Source organism: Panthera pardus, unplaced genomic scaffold (assembly GCF_024362965.1).
Source record: "Panthera pardus isolate Hobbes unplaced genomic scaffold, ASM2436296v1 HiC_scaffold_1, whole genome shotgun sequence".
Classification (NCBI taxonomy): Eukaryota; Metazoa; Chordata; class Mammalia; order Carnivora; family Felidae; genus Panthera; species Panthera pardus.
The window spans coordinates 19,172,614-19,196,357 of NW_026526654.1; the positions used below are offsets into that span (position 1 = coordinate 19,172,614).

Here is a 23,744-nt window from a genome sequence, read left to right on the forward strand (position 1 = left end):
CATTGTACAGTCAAATGAAGCTTGATATTCAACAACTGAAAACCTAGATGTCTTTAATAGTTTCTGGTGTACTGAAAGAATATTGAACACAATGGGAAAATTGAGTTCATGGTTTTATAATTATCATATTATTAATTAACTCTCTTCCTAAGACTATTTACTATTGATTGGGTATAACTGTGGATAGAAAGAGAGGTAGCATAGACTTCTTTCAGTTAATGATAAAACTATAAAATGGAGCAAGAAAGTCTTAATTAAATGATTTGGCTTGTGTATTTTTCATTGTGTTGGTTCTTCCAAAGCTTTATTGCAATGGCTTAAATAACTAAGTTCTTTAAGATTGGCGACGTAACAAATAATTGAAATCTCAAGTCCGCTCACTTGCACTGAGAGCCTATGATGTATCGATCACGTTTTATGCCATCCGTTTAGGATTCATCATTGTTTCATGTGCAATTCAGAAAGAAAAAAATATGGCCAACTAAACTGTGACATGTGTTCTTATCAGTTAGCTGTTTTATTTTATACTTATTGAAAGAGATCTTTTAGGATTATGTAGAAGTGCATTTATTTTTATCATATCTCCGTATTCTATAAATAAAAGGGAAAACACAAGTGAAACAAATTGGTTGAGATATTTATTCCTAAAACTTCTCTGCAAAATCTAACTACTCACTATTCAACTTAGAATTTTATGACTATTTTTCATACCATATCATCCTCTGTGTCATTAAGTGTTGACTATGCAGTTCTACTTAAAACAATCTATAAAAGAAATCAAACCCCTTTGGTGCTGAGTTATTAGCATATTTGTACAGCTAGCCAAATTTTGGTTGCAACGTCTAGAATCTTGCTAAGCTCATCTGAATCCCCATGGTCTACACCTGGTCACCACACCCATCTGGTTTCCAAGATTGCTCTGCTACTATCTCTGGGATTTTATTCCAAGAGGCTGACACCACATTTGCAAACTTTGAGATTAGAGCTTTGAACATGCATGCATCATCATGATTGTCTTGGCCAACATCAGTTGCAAGATTCCATCAGTTACCATTGATCTGATTTCAGATTTTCTTTTTAATGTGAAAAAAACATTTGCCTCTGAGAATCGACAAGATTGATATTTTATCTTACTTAATTCTTACAACAACTTCATGAGGTAGAAACATGTTGCTCACAAAAGTCAGGCAAATAAACCAAGATGATAATGTTAGTAAATGATGGATAAGGAATATGTGCATAAAGTCAGTTGCTTCTTTTGGAACAGAATTGGTCTTAGGTCAAATGACGAAGAAGGTGAGATTTGTCCCATAGTCCTCCATTCTCCATTTCAGCTACTCCTCTTTCCCTGCCACTTGTCCATAGGTAACTCAGTATTCTTTGATCCACCTTGAACATTAGATCATTCCATACCCTTGCTTTAGCAACATTTACTGCTTGCAATCATTCAGTTGTTCATTCAAAAAACATAAAGTGTGCATCTAATAAGTGCCAACAAGAATGAAACCAGGGTTGAGATACAAGAACATGTATCAACAAGGAGGACAGACCCAAGGAATATTTCTCACAATTTCTAATATTTTGCATGATTACAAAAGTGGTTCCTATTCCATTCCTACAGTCAAGGACATTGTGTCACAGACCTCCATAATTTCTCACACTTTGCATTTAGTCATGAGTGCAGAAATGCAGAAATGTTGCTTAGAACTCTCTTCAAGGAAGGACTAGTTAACCCACTGGGAGGAGCATGGTCAGCTGAAAGCCACCAGCTGTTGGCCTCTTCAGAGATGACCTCAGCTTTCTAGTGAAGGTCATGCTTTTGTTGGAATATCCCATCACTGACTGGATAAGGCCAGATTATGAAACCCAGCTATTTCTGCCCCTCACAGTCTGCTCCGGGGGGCAATCACTACACAAGAGCTTCCTATGGACGAGCACGGAGCAATGTCAGATCAACAGAGTAGTCTGATGGCTTCCTGCCTTCCCTCTTCCCAGGTGTTACTCCCCCCCAAAAACTTCTGTACTTTGCCTGCCTTCTCACCATGTGCTTTCTAATCTGCAAAATTTTGCTTTTACATCCACTTGAAAAGGCCCTCTCTTCTCCTCCATGCAGTTAAATCTTCTCCCTTTTAGGAAACCTACACTTGCGTTCAATGCCTTCTATAAACAAGTCTGTTCAGTCTCCTTCAGCCCATGTAAAAAATAGCGACAGTTATTGAACTAATTTTTACATTATACTTTAACTGTCTTATATACGTTGGTTGTATTTTCTCAACATCTTAAAGGTGGCTACCATAGGTAGCAGACCTTCCCTGCCTAGGTCCCCTCAGATTCAAAATTTCTCTTTGGGTGGATGGAGCCCATTTAGTGTACTTTCAAAGACCAGCACTTGCATATCTTCTTCTGGCCACCTTGTCAGACTGTTGGAGCCACCTTGTCAACAGGTGCAGTCAGAAGGGCCTGGATGTTTAGTTTTATTCCCTGAGCATGTCCCTTGCCACAACCTTGCTTACCTTCCTGAAACCATTAAACAATCTGTTGATTGACTGTTGGGTGAAAGCCCAGCAAATTTGCCTAGATTTAGACAACAGTGAGGCAAAAGTTAAAATCCCGCATTCCTCTGCATAATCATGATAAACCTTATTCTCTGTGGGTCTTGTGTCTAAAATTACACAGTTGCCTGTATCTTCTTCCTCTCCCTGTCCTGCTTCCTCTACTTCCAAGTTAATTTCCTCTGGGAGCACTTGTTTTAAAATTAATGGCACATAAATATTCATTCCTGTGTCTGCTTCTGAGAAATTCAAACTAAAATAACATATATATTTTCTGTGTACTACATGTAGCACCTAACTTTATGTGGAATATATTAGTTTAAACCATAAACAGTTACTGTTATTCAATTGTTTATGACCAGTAAGGATAGTCATTTCCAGTGATTTAAGAATTGTGGTTCCATATTGAATGATTGATCAAGAAGAAATGAATTACTTAATTTGGAGAAAAAGTAGATTAGGCTAACTTCAGCAAATGCCTCTGTACATTAAAAAAATCATATACACATAATAATAATAATATATAGGCATATACACAAATGCATGGCAGAATTCATGTTGAACAACCATTTTATATCCACTACGAGAAGAAACAGGTTTGAATCAAAGAAGATGATTTCTGATGACTTATTTGGAAAAATGGATACACTCTTGGATCATTGGATTTTGGGAAGTCTTTTGATAACCATTGCTTGAGTCCACAAATTTAGTTACAAAGATCCATTACACCCATGGCTTGGTAAATATGAACACAACAGATTATTTCCATTCCACAGATGGGAAAACTGAGGCCTGGAGAGGTAAAGCCATTGGCTCTAGTCACTCATCTAGCCCCAGCTTTGTCCTGCTCTATAGCTGTACTGCCTCCTCTCCATTTTCCCTTTGGGGTTGGAGGAACCAAGAGGAATTAAATAAGTGTGATGCTAAGACAACTTCATTGTCCTTCTTAGCAGTCACACATGTTTTCTTTTTGTTGAAGATGCTGCTGAGGCCAGCCTTATTCTCCGTGACGTAGCAACGTTTTTACAGAACTACCTTCCCAGGGTAAGCAGGTAATCAGATCACTGGTTGGCTTGTCTTTGTCTCTGTACCCAGCTCTCCCAGGTGGACTTCGTGACACCTTTTGCTCAAGATGAGCCATTTCCCCTGTGTCTTGTATGTGAAACGTAAGGCTGACCTCAGCTGCTGTTGCTTTTCAACAATTAACACAAAGCTGTGCTGCTGGAGTTCTCTCGGTCTGCCAGATTTTATTAAGTTTATTTTCTTCACATTTCCTACAGTCACCCCACATTATCTTATCATATCATTTGCCTTTGGAATCGCAGCATAGTGCTACAATTCAACTTGTAAGATCCTGACAGTGTAGAATTCACAAGATTGCTCCCCAGATGCTACTAAATAAGTTTTAGTTGCATCGGGATATCCTAAAGTTGCTTAAGTGATACCCAAACCACCATTCAGGATAATATTGATAATGCCAAAAAAGTGATCTATAAACACAAGACTTAAATAATCTCCTACTGATAAATTTATAAAGACTAAATCTTAGAACTTCATCGATGTTATTAGCAGCTGACTTTTAGTGAGTGCTATTACTTATAACTGTGTGCTAAGTGCTTCTCAACAAACTAATGAGATGCGTTATATTGTTTTTCCTCTTTTTACGGTGTCTAAGTGAATTTCAAAGCAAGAATGAGAGGCACCTTGAACATTATATAGTTCAGCCACCATGTGCATTTTGTATGCTTCTAGTGATGGATGTGGATGGAGATTGCTACATTCTAAGACAGTCTATTACGTGACTTCTTCCATATTCCGAACTAAAACATGTGTTTCTAAAGCTCCTAATCATCAGTTCTAGTCTTGGGGCAGCCCCAGGATGAGTTTAATTTCCTTTTCATTCAGTAGCCTTTCAGGTATTTCAACATGGTTCTTCTATCACTCATGAATTCTTCAACTTTTCCTCATTACCCAGGGGTTCAAGTCTCCTCACCATCTTGGTTGGTTGCTGTTTATTACATCCCTTTAAAAGTGAACACGTCACTTAGATGTGGTCTAATAGAGAATACAGTGGATTCCCACCCCCCCCCCAAAATATGAACACAACAAACAGATCATGTCCATAATTTTTATTTTGCTGTATACCATAGGGAAAACTTACAGATAAAAGTTTATAGTTTTTTTTCCAAGAAGATTCTTATATAAGAAAGTATTTTCAGTATAATTTAGTTATCATCCTGCCTAGATACGGATGCTGAATCCAATGGCCGCTGAAGGCTTTCTCCAGTCTCACAACGTGAGAATGCTTTGAAGACTAATGAGGACATACTTATTCAACATCATTCTCTATTTTATTTTCACACTAAAATAGGAAGCTTCAGTTCCCTGGTGGTTTAGTAATTACACATTATCATGGCTGAGTTTTGAGATTGGTTTCTGGTCAGGGAATGGAAAATTTTCAGTTCCTAATATAAAAATATTTGACTGCCTCACTAAAAATACCTACTGCTTCAAAGGGAAATTATTCACATAAAACATTTAAATCTTAAACAATTGAATTTGTGGACTAATTGGCATTTTGTTAATTCATTAAACAAATACTGATGAGGTACCATACTAGGTAAAAAAAAAAAAAAAGTACTAGACAAGGGGAAATAGAATGCAAAGGCTTATAAGCTTAGATTACTCTCTTTAAGGGCTTTAAAAATCTAAATTAGAAGATATGTGTTCATAAATTATTATCATTTACAAATTTAGTTACAAAGACCCATTACACCCATGGCTTGGTGTAATATGAACACAACAAACAGATCATGTCCATAATTTTTATTTTGCTGTATACCATAGGGGAAACTTACAGACAAAAGTTTACAGTTTTTTTTCCAAAAAGATTCTTATATAAGAAAGCAACAGTATTTTTGGTATAATTTAGTTATCATCCTGCCTAGATGTGGATGCTGAATCCAATGGCCACTGAAGGCTTTGCACACACACAGTATGGAAACACTGTATGGAAAGAAGAATAGGGTCAATTTTATCCATTGGAAAACATTAATGTATAATAATATAAGGTGAGTATATTTCCTCTGTCTTTCAGAAATTTTCCCCAACTGTTTGTACTCTTTAAGAAATGCTTGTTATTTTGATAGATTCCATCTGGAAACATCTCAAAACCAACTTTGCAGGTCACCATTGGGGTTAGTGAGGTTGAATAGCTTTGTAGATAAACCACAATGCACATTTCTTAAAGAATCTTATTTATTTGATATGGTTCCAAATGGCTTTGTCATTCCCTGCCCCCCACTGATGATACATATTCTCATTTATCTTTCTCTCTCTGTAGATATCTTCCATGAAAAGAAGGGCTACAGAATATCAAGAAATCTGTTAGCCCAAGATTCATTGGTTTCAGAAAGTAGCATAAATCTGACTTTATCTTCTTAAATTATATGTTTTTACAATAGCCCAAACAAGTATATAGTATAAGACATTATACATTCTCTGAAGAAGGAGACAGTTATGAGCAGTTAGCACTAACCCTAACGGCATCTGGGGATGGGTACCCTGGCCTGTTAGAGAGGCTTGAGTGTGGCATCAACAGTTTCCAACGCCTTCCACCCTCGCCTTCTCAGTGCTATTCAGATCTATTTGCTTCTCACATTGTGCATTGTTTATTCCATCCAGGCGCAGTTTCTCCGGGATTGTGATTGGTCCCAATTCCTGGACAATTTACAAGAGGAGAATTAGGGAGATGGGCAGCCCCTAATGCTGTAGCTGACCCCAAGTTCATAAGTGATGCCTGTCAGCTCTCTTCTCCATCACCTCTTCCAGACCTGTCATCTCTGCACTAGCACCTTTGGGTGCTTGCCTTGTGAAGTGCCCTAGCCCATCAGCCTTGAGGGGTCTGAGACCTTGGTTATGAGGAGCTTACAAGGTATTTTCTACAATAAATGAGATTTTCAGGGTTATTTTCAGAACTGACACATTTATTTCTATCTGGTAGCAGCTTTTATTATTAAATAGTCCAAACATACATCATTTTATTACTGAGTGATTCTCTTGAAACATGACCTTTGTTTTCAGAAGTCCACAAGTTTCTCTGGGCCACTGGCTCAGCTCTGGCTTGATACGATGAGACCTGTGGTCTGCTCCCAGTGCAAGTGTTTCACTGATATTACTTATTCCTGATTTCCCAGTCTTTCCTCTGAAAACTTAATCTAAAGCAGAATAAAATGGTGATCTATGAATTATTTTGAAATTACCCTGTAAAGTAAGCACAGTGTGAGGACCACGCTCACTTCGATGTCAGTCCAGGTTGTCCTCTGGAATCCCACCTCCATCATTACACAGTTTATTTTTCTGTAAGAGAAATCGATTGCCTTTCTTGCTCCAACATATTTCTGCCTATTTTAAGAGTCATAGCTTCTGTCTGAGGTTTAATACCATCTCCCTTTCTTTTATTTGCTTTTGAAAGGTGCGATAAGCCTATCTATCTAAGACTGATTTGAATGTAAAAACTTCTTGAAACATTAACTGGTCATATGACCTTGGGAAGACCTCAGATATGACTCAGCAGAGGGTCTTTGACCACCTAGTTGCACTCATATGTTTTCAGTGCTTCAGATAACACAACTACAACATAAGTTCAGGGTCTGTTGGGATTCCACAACTGGTTCAGTGTTCATACGATGTTGGAGGTGCATGGGACTTACAGGAGAGAGAAGACAGTGGGCAAGTCCACTCTGGTCTATTAGGAAAGAAATGATCATGACTAGTGCCAATTTCTGGAATGACCATGCTCACAGGAATACTTGTTTTATTAAGACAGAGTCTCCATAGTTGCATAGTTAAGTATCCAGAGATACTTAATCAGAATCTCCATGGAAATGTTTAAGATCACCCCCATGATCCTTATGATGAAGAAAGTTTAGGAAACATCGCCTTAAGGAAAAGGTAACATGTGAGGTGCCTTCCAAAACCTTGTAATATTTAAGTGGTGAATGAATGTTTCCTGGTTGTCTGGAAAGCTGATTTATGAGAAGATAAGAACACTCCAGAGACGCCCAATATCATGCTTCCTGCTGGGATATCTAGGAAACAAACTGTGGTAAGCCTCCCTTGGGCTCCCCATCATCAAAATGCATCTATTCTGCATAGACTCAATTCTGAACGTGCTAATCTGTGAGTAGATGCCCCCTGATGAGCCTGTTTCTATATTTATTTTATTTTATTTTTTCATGAAATATTTTTTACTGTTATTTATTTTTGAGAGAGAGAGACAGAGAGAGAGCTCAGGAGTGGTAGACAGAGAGGGAGACAGAAGATCCGAAGCAGGTTCTGCGCTGACAGCACAGAGTCCCATGCAGGGCTCGAACCCCACCAACTTTGAGATCATGACCTGAGCCAAAGTCCGAGGTTTAACTGAGTGAGCTACCCAGGCGCACCACCTATTTCTATTTTCAAAGTGGGTCTTCTGGACCTCTGGTTTCCCTGCCCAAAGTATCTCCATCAGAGAAAATTCAACCATACCAATATTGAGTGGCAAGTGAGCCATATGTGAGCCCTCAAAACACACAATAGAAAAGAATAGTGTGCACATTAAAACCAATCTTAACCTTAGTGTCATCTCCCCATAAATCTAACGTAACAGAATCTTGGAGTTGAATAGGTTCCGATATTCCCATAAAGCACATGGTGTTCCCCCCATGGATATTTAAATTTCTCTTCCAGCAATTGTTAGTGTTTTCTCAGCTACTCACTATGGTACCAAGTAGGATACTAATTTTAGGTGGAAGTAAGCAGTAAGGACAGATGAGTTAGTGAGAAGAAATATCTCATTTTCATTAAATTCTTACTATCGTGAGAGTTTCATAGCTACTTCCCTTCCAAAGTGCTTGCCAGACCATGAACGAAATTTTCTCCAATTCATAGTCTACTGTCTTAGTCGAACATTGCCCTGGGTTCATCCTGTCTATTATAAAGTTCCCTGTATTTGACAGTCTCCTCTCTGTTTGATAGGGCCCCTTCCTGATCACATACTGTTGAATACAGATTTATTTATTTATTTATTTTTAAAAAATTTTTTTAATGTTTATTTAGTTTTGAAGGAGAGAGAGAGAGATAGAGAGAGAGAGAGACAGTGTGAGTGGGGGAGGGGCAGAGAGAGAGGGAGACACAGGATCCGAAGCAGGCTCCAGGCTCTGAGCTGTCAGCACAGAGCCCAACGCGGGGCTCAAACTCACAAACTGCGAGATCATGACCTGAGCTGAAGTCGGACGCTCAACCTACGGAGCCATTCAGGCGCCCCTGTTGAATACAGATTTAACTGTACAGGCTCTCACACTTAAATGCCTCCCTGGGGCCAGGCATGGAAGCAGGCTTGGGGGTAGGAGCAAATGGGAAGAATATGCACCTCCAGCTGCTCTTTGCCATGTGGAAATGCACATCTGACCTGGCTGGATCTTCCCATTTTCTGGGATAAACTAAAAATCTCATGTTTTTCAGTCTTGGTAATTGATTTTAATTTGTCAAAAATGTTTGCAAGTCAAAAACACACCTGTGAATTATATTGAACCCATAGAATAGCAATGCACTGTCATTGAATTATAGCAATAAATATAGCCTCAGAGCCTGTTGGACCTCCCTAATTTTACTGATAAGAAAGCACTAGGGATGAGGAGCAGATAGAAGGGATAGAGTGATATTTGGCACATAGGTATCTGTCTTTTATGATTGTCTACTCCCATATATGCTGAGTTCCTACAGATTCCAGAATGCATGCTTTGATCCTTTCCATGACTGCTTCATTAACATCCATGGGTTTCTCAAGACTTATTCCATAATTCATGGAACTGTTTGGCTCCTAAACGTGAATTATAGATACTTACACAGCCATAATTCAATCAGGACTGGAGAAGGGTCTGAAATGCGTGATTGGTGGGGAGTGGTGCTGAGATTTAGTACACTTGCTGCCTTTATCACCTCATTGACAAAATTTGTACATCTTGGTCTTTAATTATTTCATTAATAAGATCTTATAACTGATTATTCTGACTTGTCAAATTCTAAAAAAAATATGCACAGCTATATATTTTAGAGATACAAATGGAAATAAACTATCATTTAAATCAAACCATTGAGAGCAGTGTTTTAAGATGATTAAACAAATTGGTAAATAGTTTTTCTAAACAAATGGTTTATAGATTTATTATTGTTTAAATTACTTTCCATGTTGTGCTGTGAAGAATGTTTCCACATGGTTTCCTGCTTTGTCTGAAACTTAGCTTTTTATAGAGTTGGTCTTCTGAAATTTTCAGATATTTGAAAATAAATATTCCACATGGATTTGAATTTCATGGAATGCCCATTATTTGTAAATTGCCTTTAAAAAATAAAAAAGTGCTAATATTGTCCTAAAGTGAATGGATTGTGCACAGGTTTCTTTTGTAGATGTAACCTAATTAAATATACATAAACAGAAAATACATTTTAAAAATGTATGCTTCTGACTTTACTTCCATCTCTTGGTCTATAATATTTTCTGACAGGGGATTGTTCTCTGTTGGAGTTCCGATTTCTCTTTTAGGGGAAGCTTCATTCAGTTTTCTCTCTGTTATTTATGTGCCTGTGTGTATGATGTCAATCACTTCTCCAGGGTTCCTTGGTGGGTTTAATATCTGACTACAAGGCAAGATGCCAGTCTCTAATTGAGCTTTTAAAGAGTGCAGCCGAGAGAAGATGTCCTCTGGGTCTGAGTATGGTGTTCAAGATTCCAAGATTTCCCTGGGGCGCCTGGGTGGCGCAGTCGGTTAAGCGTCCGACTTCAGCCAGGTCACGATCTCGCGGTCCGTGAGTTCGAGCCCCACGTCGGGCTCTGGGCTGATGGCTCGGAGCCTGGAGCCTGTTTCCGATTCTGTGTCTCCCTCTCTCTCTGCCCCTCCCCCGTTCATGCTCTGTCTCTCTCTGTCCCAAAAATAAGTAAAAAACGTTGAAAAAAAAAATTAAAAAAAAAAAAAAAAGATTCCAAGATTTCCCTAAATCTGGTCAACTAGAAGCCGCAGGTATCAGATGCTGCCTCTTGTCCTCCTAATTTAAAGTACATGGAGGTAACCGTCAATACTTGACTGGTCATCCCGCCTCATCCAGATAGCAAAGTATTTTAATTTTAAGGGGAAATGTTCACATGTTTATAAGACTGTGTCACCCAGGCATTCCTTTAGCAATTTCCTCAAGGGTGAAACTAGTCCACGTCCTCAGAAACTGTGTCCTGAACGACCAGATCACTCACAGTCACACACACGCTCACACATGCACGCACGCGGGCCCTGCTCGGCTCTATGCAATGTCCTTGCATGTGCGCCGCGTGTGCCCCTCTCCGGTGCACAAGGCCATGCGGCCATGCACGGGCCGATTGCATGAGAGGAGCCGGTAGAGGAGAGCCCCGCTATTGCTGTGAGACTGACTGCCGGTGGCAGCCAGCGAGAAGGAACCTGCTAGCACCGACACTCCTGCTCCCCACCAACTGCAGTGCAGACTCCTCTCCTGCTTCCTCCCTCCAGCCCGTGGCGTCGTCGCAGCCCCTGCGGCAAAGACAACTCTGATTGAAAAAAAAAAAAAAAAAAAAAGCCGAGAGCAAAAAGCCCTGACCCCCCCCCCCCCCCCCACCACCCCCTTGCCCGCAGGCCCGGGGCCCGGGTGGCAGCAGCGCGCGCCTGCACGCCGAGCGCCGAGCCGCGGCCCCGGCCGGGTGGCGCGCGCCGACGGAGCGCGGGAGGTGAGGGACCGCGTCCCCGCGGGGTGGGCGCCGCGCCAGGCCCGCCGCCGCCGCCGCCGCCGCCGCCGCCGCCGCCGCCGCGCCAGCGGCACCATGACCGCTGCGAGCACTGGGGTTACAGGTTGGTCACGGCCGCCCGAGGCCCCGGGCGCGCGCCGGTGGCCCTCGCCGGGCGGGGCCGGGTGGGCGGGGGGCGAAGGCCCGGAGCTGGGGGGAAGGGGAGAAAAGGCGCCCCAGCCTCTTCCGGGAGGGGGTGCGGGCGGCCGTGAGGCGCCTCCCTGCCCCTGCGGGGGGATGCGCCTTCCCCGCCCCGCCTGAGCTCCGGTGGGCGCGGGGAGCCAGGGCCGCCAGATCCAGGCCTGCCCCGCCAGGAGCCCCAGGGGCAGGTGGCGCGGGCCGCGGCGGTCGCGGCCCGAGGCGGCCCCTTGGCACCTGAGGGCGAGCGCGCCGTGGGGTGAAGGGGACAACCCAGCTCCAGCAGGTTAACGAAAGGGGCCGGGGCCTTGCCCACCCCACCCTGCTCCCTGCTCCTGCGGCTTGCTGGGAGCTTCAGAGTCCTCATTTTATTAATTGGTCCTGTTGAGCAGCTGTCCTTAGGGTGGCCACAGGGTCCTGCCTAAGCAACAGCGTTTTGTCCCTTAGTCCTTAAGAGACTGGCTCGAATCTTAAGAGGGCCCCAGAATCCTGAGCAAGGAAGGGGCTGCCCCTCTGACTCGGAATTTTCCTCTTTAAGGGTGGTTGATAACTCTGAATTCAGGTCTTTATACATTCTTGAAGCATCATAGGATAAATTATCAAGGACTTGTATTCGTACACGTGCAAGTTCAGGCCTCCTAAGGTTGTAGTCTTAATCTCGTGTTTGTGTATCCATCAGATAGGCCCAGATTTCCCTGCTGGTGGGTACCAGTGATTGACTGTGCTGTATACGGAGGCCAAGGTCGGAGGAGAAGACCTTTAATAGGGATAGGAAATTAACAGGAGGCTATTCTTTTACAGTTTATGCTTCACATTTTTATAGCTACGACTGTGATTTGATTCGATATTAAGTAGGAAAGGACAGGGTGGTCTATGACAGTTATTCCCCAGGCTGGTATATGGCAACAGTGGCTTTTTACATTAAAAGATTAAATTTCAGGGCACCTGGGTGGCTCAGTGGGTTAAGCGTCCAACTTCTGCTCAGGTCATGATCTCACAGTTCATGAGTTCCAGCCCTGAATGGGGCTCTGTGCTGACAGCTCAGAGCCTGGAGCCTGCTTGGGATTCTGTGTCTCCTCTCCCTCTGCCCCTCCCCCGCTCATACTCTGTCTCTCTCTCAAAAGTGAATAAACATTAAAAAGAAATTTTTTTTTAAAAGATTAAGTTTCAACTATTCTAAATAAGAATCATGGCTTCTCAAACCTCTACAACAACAAAAATCCTAATTGATTGGGTTTTATTCTGTGGGCCTTTCCAGGTTGGATTTTTATTCTTCTGTGGTATATTTTCACCCAGCTATTGCTAAGGCCAGATAAAGTGAAGGAAAAATCAGGCTTGAGAGGAAAATTAAAAAGTGAACAGGCTCATAGGACCCCTTTTCTGTTCATAGAAGATGTGACATCTTGGCAGAAGAGATGTGGGGTCCCTAATAAGGACAGTGCTAGAACCTGTATAAAAACTGGAGATGAGGGGCTCATGGGTGGCTCAGTCGGTTAAGTGCTCAACTTTGCTTCGGGTCATGATCTCACGGCTTATGGGTTCCAGCCCCGCAGCATTGGGATCTGCACTGACAGCTCAGAACCTAGAACCTGCTTCGGATTCTGTGTCTCTCTCTCTCTCTCTCTGCCCCTCCCCCGCTTCCTCTCTCTCTCTCTCTCTCTCTCTCTCTCTCTCTCAAGAATAAATAAACATTAAAAAAACGAAGATGAGTCAGGTCATGTGAAATGGTGGTAATGCAGTTATAACTTTAGATATGGCTTGCAAGGTATTCAAGAAAGGAAAAATACTTTTAAAAGAAAAAAGAAGTACTCAAAATTGTATAATTTCTTTGCAGTTTAGAGACAAAAGTTTGAGTGGCATTTTCTTATTTGCTTATGGCCTTTCTTTGAAATGTGTTCCATTTGTGTCTCTTTCCAGCATACATTTTGTGTGTGTGTGTGTGTGTGTGTGTGTACATACCTGGGCATGCATGTACATATTTGTTTTTATCCTTTATCAGTGATGCTGGGATAATTTCAGAATTTTCATGTTATATAAATTATCTCAGGGGAAGAGTCACAAGTGGATTTCCAGTTTGTGAAGAAAAAAAACCCCACATTTCCCCACAACATTATATCCTACTTATAAGCCGAGCGGTCGGCCAGGAGCAGGGAGTTCAGTGAGGAACTCTAAAATCTGTCAGGAAAGGCAACCATGTAATCAAGTGGACAGATAGGGAGACGTCCTATTTGCTAGTTTGGGTTTGGAAACTATGAGCCAGAGCTTAAAAAAATGATCAATTGTCTCCCAAAACTGGTAACAACATTTTTTTTTAAGCTTTATTTATTTTGAGAGAGAGAGAGAGAGAGGTGGGGTGGGGGGGGGGGGGCGGTCAGAGGGAGAGAGAGAGAATCCCAAGCAGGCTCTGCACTGTCAGGGCAGAGCTCAATGCAGGGCTCAAACTCAGGAGCTGGGAGGTCATGACCCAAGCTGAAATTAAGGGTGAGAAGCTTAACTGACTCAGCCCCCCGGGGACCCCAAGGACACTTTAAAGGTTAACTATACATGTTATATGATTTTATCTTCTTCAAAGACCAATGCAAGAAGCCTTTATACCTTCAAAAGTCTTTGTGTCATTAAACATTTTTAAATTTATCCTTTGAATTTTAAGGTAATCAGACATGATGGAAATGACAGACATGATAGACAAAAGAGAATAAGCATCCACAGTCTAACAAATGAACACAAGTGATTATAATATCTATGTATTTGTTATGTCTTTTTATCTATTTTATCTATTATCTATGCCTTTTTAACTACATGACTTTGTGTAGTGGAATAAGGGCATTGTATAATTTTTATACTGGCTTTTCCACTTAATATTCAGCACAAGCATTTTTTTCACTCTATACAGTTTCTTACTAAAAAAATTCTAACTAGCTGTATAAGACTATGTCCCATGAATATAGCCTCACTTCTATGGCCATACCTCTGTCATTGGAAGTTTGTTATTTTCAGTTTTCATCATTATAGTGTCCTGGTATATAGGGTATAGGGATTTATTTTTATTGATGTCTTTTATTCATAATAAGTTCCAAACAATGATATTCCTGGATTATCAAAGGTATTTGATAATCAAAATTAAATGGATTATCAAAGTTATTATGGAGATACATAATATATATTATGGATATACTGTATATGTATCCTCAAGTTGTTTTCCTAGAGATATAAATTTGGATAAGATGTTTAATATGCTTTCTGCAGTAAGTCTGCCTTGTTTTTAGTATTTGTGGATCATTTACCCTCTTTTTACAGGAATTAAAGAAGATAAAACAATATCTTGGATATATGACCTTTACACTAGGTAGAGTTGATCTTTAACAAATTCATCTATTTTTTTTATTATGTTTATTTATTTTAAGAGAGAGAGGCACAGTTCAAGTGGGGGAGGGGCAGAGAGAGAGGGAGACACACAATCTGAAGCAGGCTCCAGGCTCTGAGCTGTTAGCACAGAGCCGGACGCAGGGCTCGAACCCACAAACCATGAGATCATGACCTGAGCCAAAGTCAGATGCTTAACTGACTAAGCTACCCAGGCACCCCTTTAACAAATTCATCTAAAATCAAGATAATAAAATACACCTGTTAGTGTAAAACCAAAATAAGAATGTTACAGTAGTGGTAAGTTGGGGTGGGGTGGGAAATAGTAAGTAAATGCAAGAATGATGATGTTTGAGCTCAGGAGTCTAATTCTGGTTTTTACTTCCTACTCAAACTTGAAAAGAATGATCAAAGGACTTTATATAGTGAGAAACCTGTACCCCACAGGCACAGGGAGGGGAAGGCAGTGGGGTGTAGACTCCGAGGCATTTCTGGTAGTTTCGGCACAGATGGAATTGGACAGATGGAACGGATGGGCAAAACTAAGGTTCAGGCCACAGTTCCCTTGCAACTTGTACAAAAAAATCAGGAACAGACCTCCAGGCAGAACTCCTTCATTGGAAGGGGTGAAGTCTAAAGTTGACTTCTGAAGCAGTTTCTCCATGAGACCCCGGGGCAGGCACAGCCATACCAGCTGGAATGTGCTCCAAGGACAGGGACTTACCCCTGGGTGCAGAGAGGGGCACAGGACTGGGGCTTCCGTGGAGGGAGTCAGGAGGTGAGAAGACCAAAGATCGGCACACCATGGCCAAAGGGAGAGTGTCTGCAGAGACTGAGAGTGGGACTTCTCTCCAATTATGCAAAGGAAAGAGAGGAGAGACTTTGTTTGGAGCAGGGTGATATGTCTGGAAGGCAGCCAACAGACACACACAAAGGAGTGCTCTTCCTGACAGGGAGATCAGAGCAAGGGAGCAGAAGCCTCCTTCGAAGTGAAATGTGATCCCTGTTTTCTTTTAGATGAAAACATATAATCCAAATATGCAGATGGAGTTGCCTTATAATGGACCAGGAAATACTAACAGAAAGTAGCTAATGTCTTATTATAGCCCAGTGAACACTTTGCATCTGAACAACTGGAAAGGGAAAAGTATCCCATCAGTATCATGATCAAGTTAAAAAATGTTTCTGGGGGGGCGCCTGGGTGGCGCAGTCGGTTAAGCGTCCGACTTCAGCCAGGTCACGATCTCACGGTCCGTGAGTTCGAGCCCCGCGTCAGGCTCTGGGCTGATGGCTCAGAGCCTGGAGCCTGTTTCCGATTCTGTGTCTCCCTCTCTCTCTGTCCCTCCCCCATTCATGCTCTGTCTCTCTCTGTCCCACAAATAAATAAAAAAAACGTTGAAAAAAAAATAATTAAAAAAAAAAATGTTTCTGGGTGGGCAAGATGGGTAAAGGGGGTCAAAAGTGTAAACTTGCAGTTATAAAATAAACAAGTCATGGATGTAATAATGCATGGCATGATGATGCTAGTTAATAATACTGTGTTGTATATTTGAAAGTTGCTAAGAAAGTAGATCTTAAAAGTTCTCATCACAGGACAAACATCATGAAGAGCTATGGTGATGGATATTAACCAGACTTATGGTGGTGTTCGTAAAAAAAAGAAAAGAAAAGAAAAGAAAGGAAAAATGTTTATCTGTCTACAAAGGGAGCATTTTGACTGCCTTTAACTGCTTTCATATACAAAATTAAATATCAGCAAGCAGTAAAATACTATTCTGAAAATGTGTAATTCTGCAAAATACCAGAAGGCAATTCTTGCATGATACTGATGTTGGAAACAAAATGAAATAGAAAAAAAGATAAGGAAATCCATATTAGGCAAGTCAAAGAAAAGGTGAAGTATGTAAATAATAGAACAGCTGTTTGAAACATGATTGAGAAAAAAATGGACCTTAAAGAAATGAAAGTTACTATCTTTAATAAAGTTATCATTACAAGCCTTCTAGCAATGCCAGCTATCACAGCAATATAATATTTTTAGCCAAAAGTAGTTTTGTGTGTCTATTTTAGGAGACATGGTCCACAGATGCAGTAATTTCTCAAAGGATTCCGCAAACTACAGTGAGATAGCATTGCATGTCTAGGAAGTAAAGGAAACAACACAACAGAACCAGAGAGGGCAAGAAAGAGCATGATATTTAAAATCATGCATGAATTCATTATAAAATGGGAAAGCTTTAGACATGATAGAAAAAAGCTAAGAGCCATCACATTCCAGTGTTTAAGGCATATTAATAATAGCCATTCACACGTGATGGCAAGACCTGAGGAATGAGGTCAAGAAGAAGGAAAAAAAATAAAAATGGAGGTCAGTGAAGGAAGATGTTGGAGAAATTGGGTGTGCAGTCTTGAGAATGAGTAACTGGAATCAGATTTTCATCATGGAAGCAGAGAAGTGGGTAGTTGATTTATCAACAGAACAAAGGCTAACAGATCCTGGTGTTCAAACCAGCAGAAGGAAAGAGAAGGCATAGTGGAAAATAAATCCAGGACTTCAGGCTCGGGTGATGGTGGGTGTTTTTGTTCATATTTGCTATGCCTAGACAAAACGACTAATGATTTCTTCATCTTTCAGGCAACGGTGTCTATAGATGAAACCATTTGCCATTTGCTTCATTATTTTCTCTCTCTGTTCTCTGTTGTCATTATGAAATCCATAGGTTTCACAGATCATTTCTGGAGTAGAGGAAGGAATTTTAAAAGTTACTTACTATTTCTTAAAAAGACATATTATGGAAGCCTATATGAGACAAGATACATATATGTTACTAGGCAAGATACAAGTCGGTGATAGCTTAAGAAACCAATAAATATATATTATAAAAGTGGAGATTTTAAAAATCCTGGATGATGTAAAACTGGAGTGAGAATCTCTCAAGTATGGAAACTTCCTTAACTATTCCTCCCATTAGCTAAAACACAGAGATTAAAGTGAATATTGTGAATAAGGGCTTTAAATTTTTAGAAATAGAGCTTGTTGGGTTTGGAAACCCCTTTCCTTGAATTATTATTTCCATTTCCCTCAGTTTGATATATCAATACTTTATGGAGAAAAAAATATTAAACTCTGGGGAACCTCAAAACAATTTTCTCCTTTTTATTAAGTAAAAATTAAAGCAATATTAAAAAATAATTAGTGGAATTACACGATTTGTTTTTGCTTTATTCACTTCAATAAATGAATAGCCATTTTCAAGGTATATTCTAGACTGAAAAGTTATAGTAGAAAACCCAAGTAAAAGATTTCTTAGTTATATTTTCATAAGACAAAAACCAAAATCTTATTCTTGTATATAAAGTATATTCCATTTAGTTCTTTTTTTTTTTTTTAGTAAATTCTGAAGTTTTCTGAGGAAGACTTAAGAATAGAATATACTGCATGTACATACACTTATAAATCAGATTTCTATTTTGTCTCAGATTCTGTTTTGTCTCAGTTGTTTATAACTAGTCTCTCGTATTCCCCCCACCCCTCCAAAAACCAGTCTTGACTCTGAAGTATAAACTCTGGAGTTGTTAAAATGCTCTTCTGAGCATCTATATCAGTGACCTCATCACTAATTGGGACCACTTCTGGGAGAGTGTGTTAGAATTGCCTGGGGAGGGTTTTTTTAAATACGGCTTCCAATACTCCATCCCAGAAGGTTCTGACTTAGTATGTTTGACTTGAAGGATGCCTGGGGTTGAGAATGTTTAAGAATCTCCTTGGATGGGGACGCCTGGGTGGCTCAGCTAGTTAAGCATCTGACTTTGGCATAGGTCATGATCTCACAGTTTGTGGGTTCTAGCCCGATGTCTGGCTCTGTGAGGTCAGCTCAGAGCCTGGAGCCTGCTTCAGATGCTGTGTCTCCCCCTCTCTCTGCCCCTCTGCTCACATTCTGTCCCTCTCTCTCTCTCTATCTCAAAAATAAATAAAACATTTAAAATTTTTAAAAAAATATCTCCCTGGATGATGCAAAGATTCAGTAGTCATTAGAAACTACTATTTGGAAACTTTTCACTTTCTTTGTCCCAACTTTATGGATCCCTATTACAAAATTAAATGATCATAGAAAAAGAAATAAGTAACTCCTTTTGAATTTCCATCCCATTTAAGGACCGTATGCTAAAGTTTTGCCAACCACTATTTTAAACCATCCATCTTCTTTGTCCTTTGCAGATTCATTACAAGATTAAGCAACCACAATAAAAATAGATAATCTTCTTTTCTGATTTTTCATAATGTTTAAATGAGAGTAGCAGTTTATCAAGATAAAATGCCTGTCACTGAACTCTTGGGAGATGAACACCCCTGGAGGCTCTGCTGTGTGTGGAGAGAGGGAGGACCTTTTCGGGCTATTAAGATTAAGAAATGTAACCTTCTTACAAAATCACACCATCCACCTCTGGTGATTTTTATCTCTGACATTCTTTTCTTAAAATGTTCTTATACCTGCACCGTACCCGGAATAAGTCACAAAATTATAAATGTATATCCTTCCCAAACTCAGAGTGAATGGCAGGGGCTTGTTCAAAGGATAGATTGGATTTTCGGACTAGGGGATAGAGAGAGGCTGATTGCCCTAATTTGTAATCGATACAATGATTAAGTGGCACAAATACAGCCCGGTGCCCTCTCCTGTTGATGGGCCAGTTTGGTTTGGGAAGCAGGGTATAACAACAAAGGAGTGTTAAAGCCATCCTAGTCTATCCTGGATTCCTTTCCAAATCCAGTGATTTTTCAAATGAGAGAAAATTCAATTTTCACAATTAAAACTGAAACAAAACAGAATTCTTAGTGAAGTGAGGACAGTTTTGAGGCATTTGTAGAAGCAACCAGAAAACAATAATATGTGGTTTTCCTTCGGGATTTGGGAAGTAGAATCAGTCTAAAGAGCGGGGACCATTTTCTGTTTTTGATCAGTGTTGCTGACAAAAGGGGCAGAGAAAGGAGGAGCTGGCCTTGGGGGTGGCCCTTTGAGATGTCTGGCTTCCTCTGCTTGGTGGCCCGCCTTGGGTGGCCCCTGTAGTCAGCCGAGACTGGACCATACATGTAACAGTCTGTTTTTGCATCATTGCATCCTGATTCGGCAAGGGCCAAGATGTAGATGAATAAGCACCCAAAAGAAAAGTGCGTTTGGAGAGAGAGTCAGATCTTGCTGCTGTGATCCCAGGGATCAACATTTCAATGATGTCTTAGTTTTCCTGCTAAAATGATGTGTTCTGCTGATCGCTGAGGCAGACATAAGACTCAGGCTGCTTCTTTTTTTTTTTTTTTAAACATTTATTTATTTATTTACTTATTTATTTAGAGAGCTTGAGCATGGTAGGGTCAGAGGGAGAAGGAGAGAGAGAATCCCAGGGATTGGGGCTCAGTCTCACAACCGTGAGATCATGACCTGAGCCAAAATCAAGAGACCGATGCTTAACTGACTGAACCCCCTGGGCACCCCCTTTCTTTAAAGTTTATTAAGTTCCAGGCTGCTTTGAGAGAGAAAACAACACAGCCACCTGCGTTTTCTGCAAGCAATTAGAGGGAAAGAGGCATCTGGCCCATAAAAATTCATGAGCAAAGGGGACTGATGACAGGCTTGCTTGAGAGTGGCTAGGAAGGACTCGCAATGCAGCACTAGGGGCAGTCATGCGCGAATTGGGTTTTACTCCTTAGACATGGGAGAGGCAAGATTTGGAGAATCTCTGACCCTGATACCTGGGAAAGAAGATTCTAGTCACCAAGCCTCGGAATGGTTAGACTGAAAGACATAGACAACTGAATATCATGGGGGCAAAGATCAGGAAGTGACCTTGGGCAGGGCACTTACCATCTCTCAATGTCAGTTTCACCTATAAAGTAGGAGTAGCAACACCTGCCAAACTGGGGCATGGCAAGAAGGAGGTGAGGTCATCCGTGCAAAGCTCTTAGCTTCACACATCATAAACTCTCAGCAAATGTTAGGTGTCATTTGTGTAAGCTTCACAACTAATTATTTTCATATTTTATTTGTTGTAAAGACATCACAAATGAATTTTATCACTGTTGCAAAACATTTGAAGTTTGCAAAGGTTCTTGAAGTTCAGACTTCCTGGATTCTACAGTTGTTTCCAACTCTTGTGGATTTGGACAAGAGACTTGTAATCTGTAAAATGGGGATAATACTAAAAACAACTTCAGAGACGTGTAAAGGCCTTGGCATAGAGCCTGGCACAGAGCCAACTTTCCATAGATGTTTGCTTTCCTCTTTCAAGTGTGTGTTGGGGGAGAAAGAATACATAATGCTTAAGCTTTATTCTTTTCTAAAATTATGTACAGTAGTTTATGGACCATCACCCTACCATAAGAATTGATAAAATGCAAAAAAAAAAAAAAAAAAAAAGAGCAGCTTCAAGAGTGTGATAACAGATTTTTTATCATTGGAAGTTTCTTGGGATGTAATGGATTGAAAAATGTAGATGGAGAAGTCCTGTCTGCAAACTCCACAATGTGTAGTCATTCTCTTAGAATGTTCAGAAGGTAGCCGGCCCACCTCTCGGCATGGCCCAGTGCATTATTTATTATTGGGATATTTTAGATTAAACAGCTACCACTTGCTAACCTCTGATTGATAGCTTCCATTTAGTTCGGATTTTCCTTGACTGAAGAACAGCCATTCCAAAATAAAATCACAACCTTGACCATGTTCCAAGCTGTGGATTTTGAGAATGGCAGAAGGACTTCTTTCAATAAACCCTTTCTTCCTGCCCTGGTATATTCTCTGCAGAAAGCATACCCTCTTTTGCCCAGGTGTCATCAGTGGGATCTATTTTCTAAGTTCACATTCTCTGCATATTCAGTCAAGAATTTATGAAACTAAAACAGACTCTGGGAAATTAAGAAATCTGTCATCTGTAGGAAATTGAGACGGCCGTCTCTACTATAAGATGTTAAGATTATCAGGTGAGAGTTAGTAAATGCTTTTCTTTCCTTTTTTTTTCAAAATTGTAGAGAAAAGGTAATAAAAACATAATAGAACATTTCTAGAATTCACCCTCGAGGAAAAAGACTGGATAATGAATGACGACTTCAGAAACTGGAAAGGGACATTTAGATAGATTCTATGAGACATTTGATGATTTCTTTCCAGAAAAAAAAAATTTTTAAAAAGATACATTTTTAAAAACATGTGGCAGGAATAACCATAAAATGAATCATATAAACAAATAAATTCAATTTTAAGAAATGAGAAATGTCTGTACTATTTTCACAAAAAATAATCGATGCCAAGAGTTTATAATCAGATTGTCTGATTAGACTATGTTGAAAAGTAGGGTTTTTTTTAAATTAACTCTAAGTTGTAGCATAGTTAATTTTAATTTTCTTAATGTTTATTTTTGGGAGAGAGAGAGAGAGACAGCGTGCAAGCAGGGGAGGGGCACAGAGAGAGGGAGACACAGAATCCGAAGCAGTCTGCAGGTTCTGAGCGATCAGCACAGAGCCCGATGCGGGGCTTGAACCCACAAACCGTGAGATCATGACCTGAACCAATGTCGTATGCTCAACCAACTGATCCACCCAGGCTCCCCCATAGTTAATTTTAATAGTGCTGTAAACCATATTGTCTTGGTTCATATCCTGACTCATCTCTGTGCCTAAACTCCCTCATCTGTGAAAAGGTCCTTATAAGAATGGAATGACATGATACATGACATGCTTAGGACAAAGCCTGACACATGACAAGGCCTCAGTAAACGTTGTTGGAAGGAGTCTGTTTTTACATGGCAGTTGACCGATTTTGAGGGGGAGTCAACTAATGAGCTCACAGTTTTACCCTGGCAACTTCCTTATCTTCCAAAGCATTCATCATGCTTCCTGATGAATTTCTACAGGTGTGTGTGTGTGTGTGTGTGTGTGTGTGTGTGTGTGTTTGAGGATTGTTACCCTTTTTATAAAGCACTCAGACTGGGGAATATATATTCAGGTCCGTATCAAATTCTGTCTGTAATGCTTTTCCTTAAGCAGTTTTGATTATTAAGATCAAAAACAGTTATTGAGCACCACGAAGAAGGAGTTGCTGAGTGGTGGAGTACAGGTGGGGAAGTGCTGTGTGCCAGGCTGTAGAGGCTGCAGGAAGTGAGCTCACGGAAGCAGCTGTGCATTGCTGAGACAGCACAGGACACCAGTTCCTGGTGCCTGTAGCGAAGAACTGAGGTGATCTGGGCTTGCAGAACCAGGAAGGAGTGTCAGGCACTCAGAATGAGTAAGAGAACCATCAGCTGAAGAGGAGGTGCAGTTATCAAGGGCTCTGAGGCTCCACCGTATCCTGGAAATAGGAGGAAGGATGAGGGGGCAGGGGAGCATGAGGCAGGGCAGAAAGATTTTGGATCACAGGTAATAGACAAAAATAGTGGGGTTTCCCCCCTAATTTACATGGAAGACATAAAATGTGATGCTATATTCATTTGTTCTTTTTTTTTTTAAGTTTATTTATTATTTGAGAGAGCGAGCGTGCACGCCTGCCCACAAGCAGGGGAGGGGTAGAGAGAAGGAGAGACAGAATCCCAAGCAGGCTCTGCACCATCAGCACAGAGCCCCATTCAGGACTCGAACTCAGAGACCTGAGCTGAGATCGAGTTGGGCACTTAACTAACTGTGTGAACCGGGCGCCCCAATATATTCATTTGTTCTGAATGGACATATCGTCTGTTGGGAAAGAAATTTGGCCAGCCAAAATGGGCAGTCTGACTTTACAAAGACAATGACGTTTGGCAGTTCCAGCATCAGGAATAAACATCACCTTTGTCTTCAAACTGTTATTGTGATGTGCTGAAGTACAATGGAAGATTTA

General features: G+C 40.7%; 1 protein-coding gene across 5 annotated transcripts in view; it reads left to right on the forward strand.

Moving 5' to 3' along the window:
• Positions 1-11,271: 11,271 nt before the first annotated feature.
• Positions 11,272-23,744, forward strand: part of NALCN (sodium leak channel, non-selective) — a 317,181-nt gene continuing 304,708 nt past the window's right edge. For 2 of the 5 annotated variants that reach the window (XM_053890599.1, XM_053890639.1), the window contains exon 1: positions 11,273-11,446. The gene's annotated coding sequence lies outside the window, so the exon portion shown is untranslated. Of the gene's footprint in view, positions 11,447-23,744 lie in introns of all 5 variants that reach the window. The other 3 variants (XM_053890552.1, XM_053890500.1, XM_053890708.1) reach the window with 2 other exon arrangements.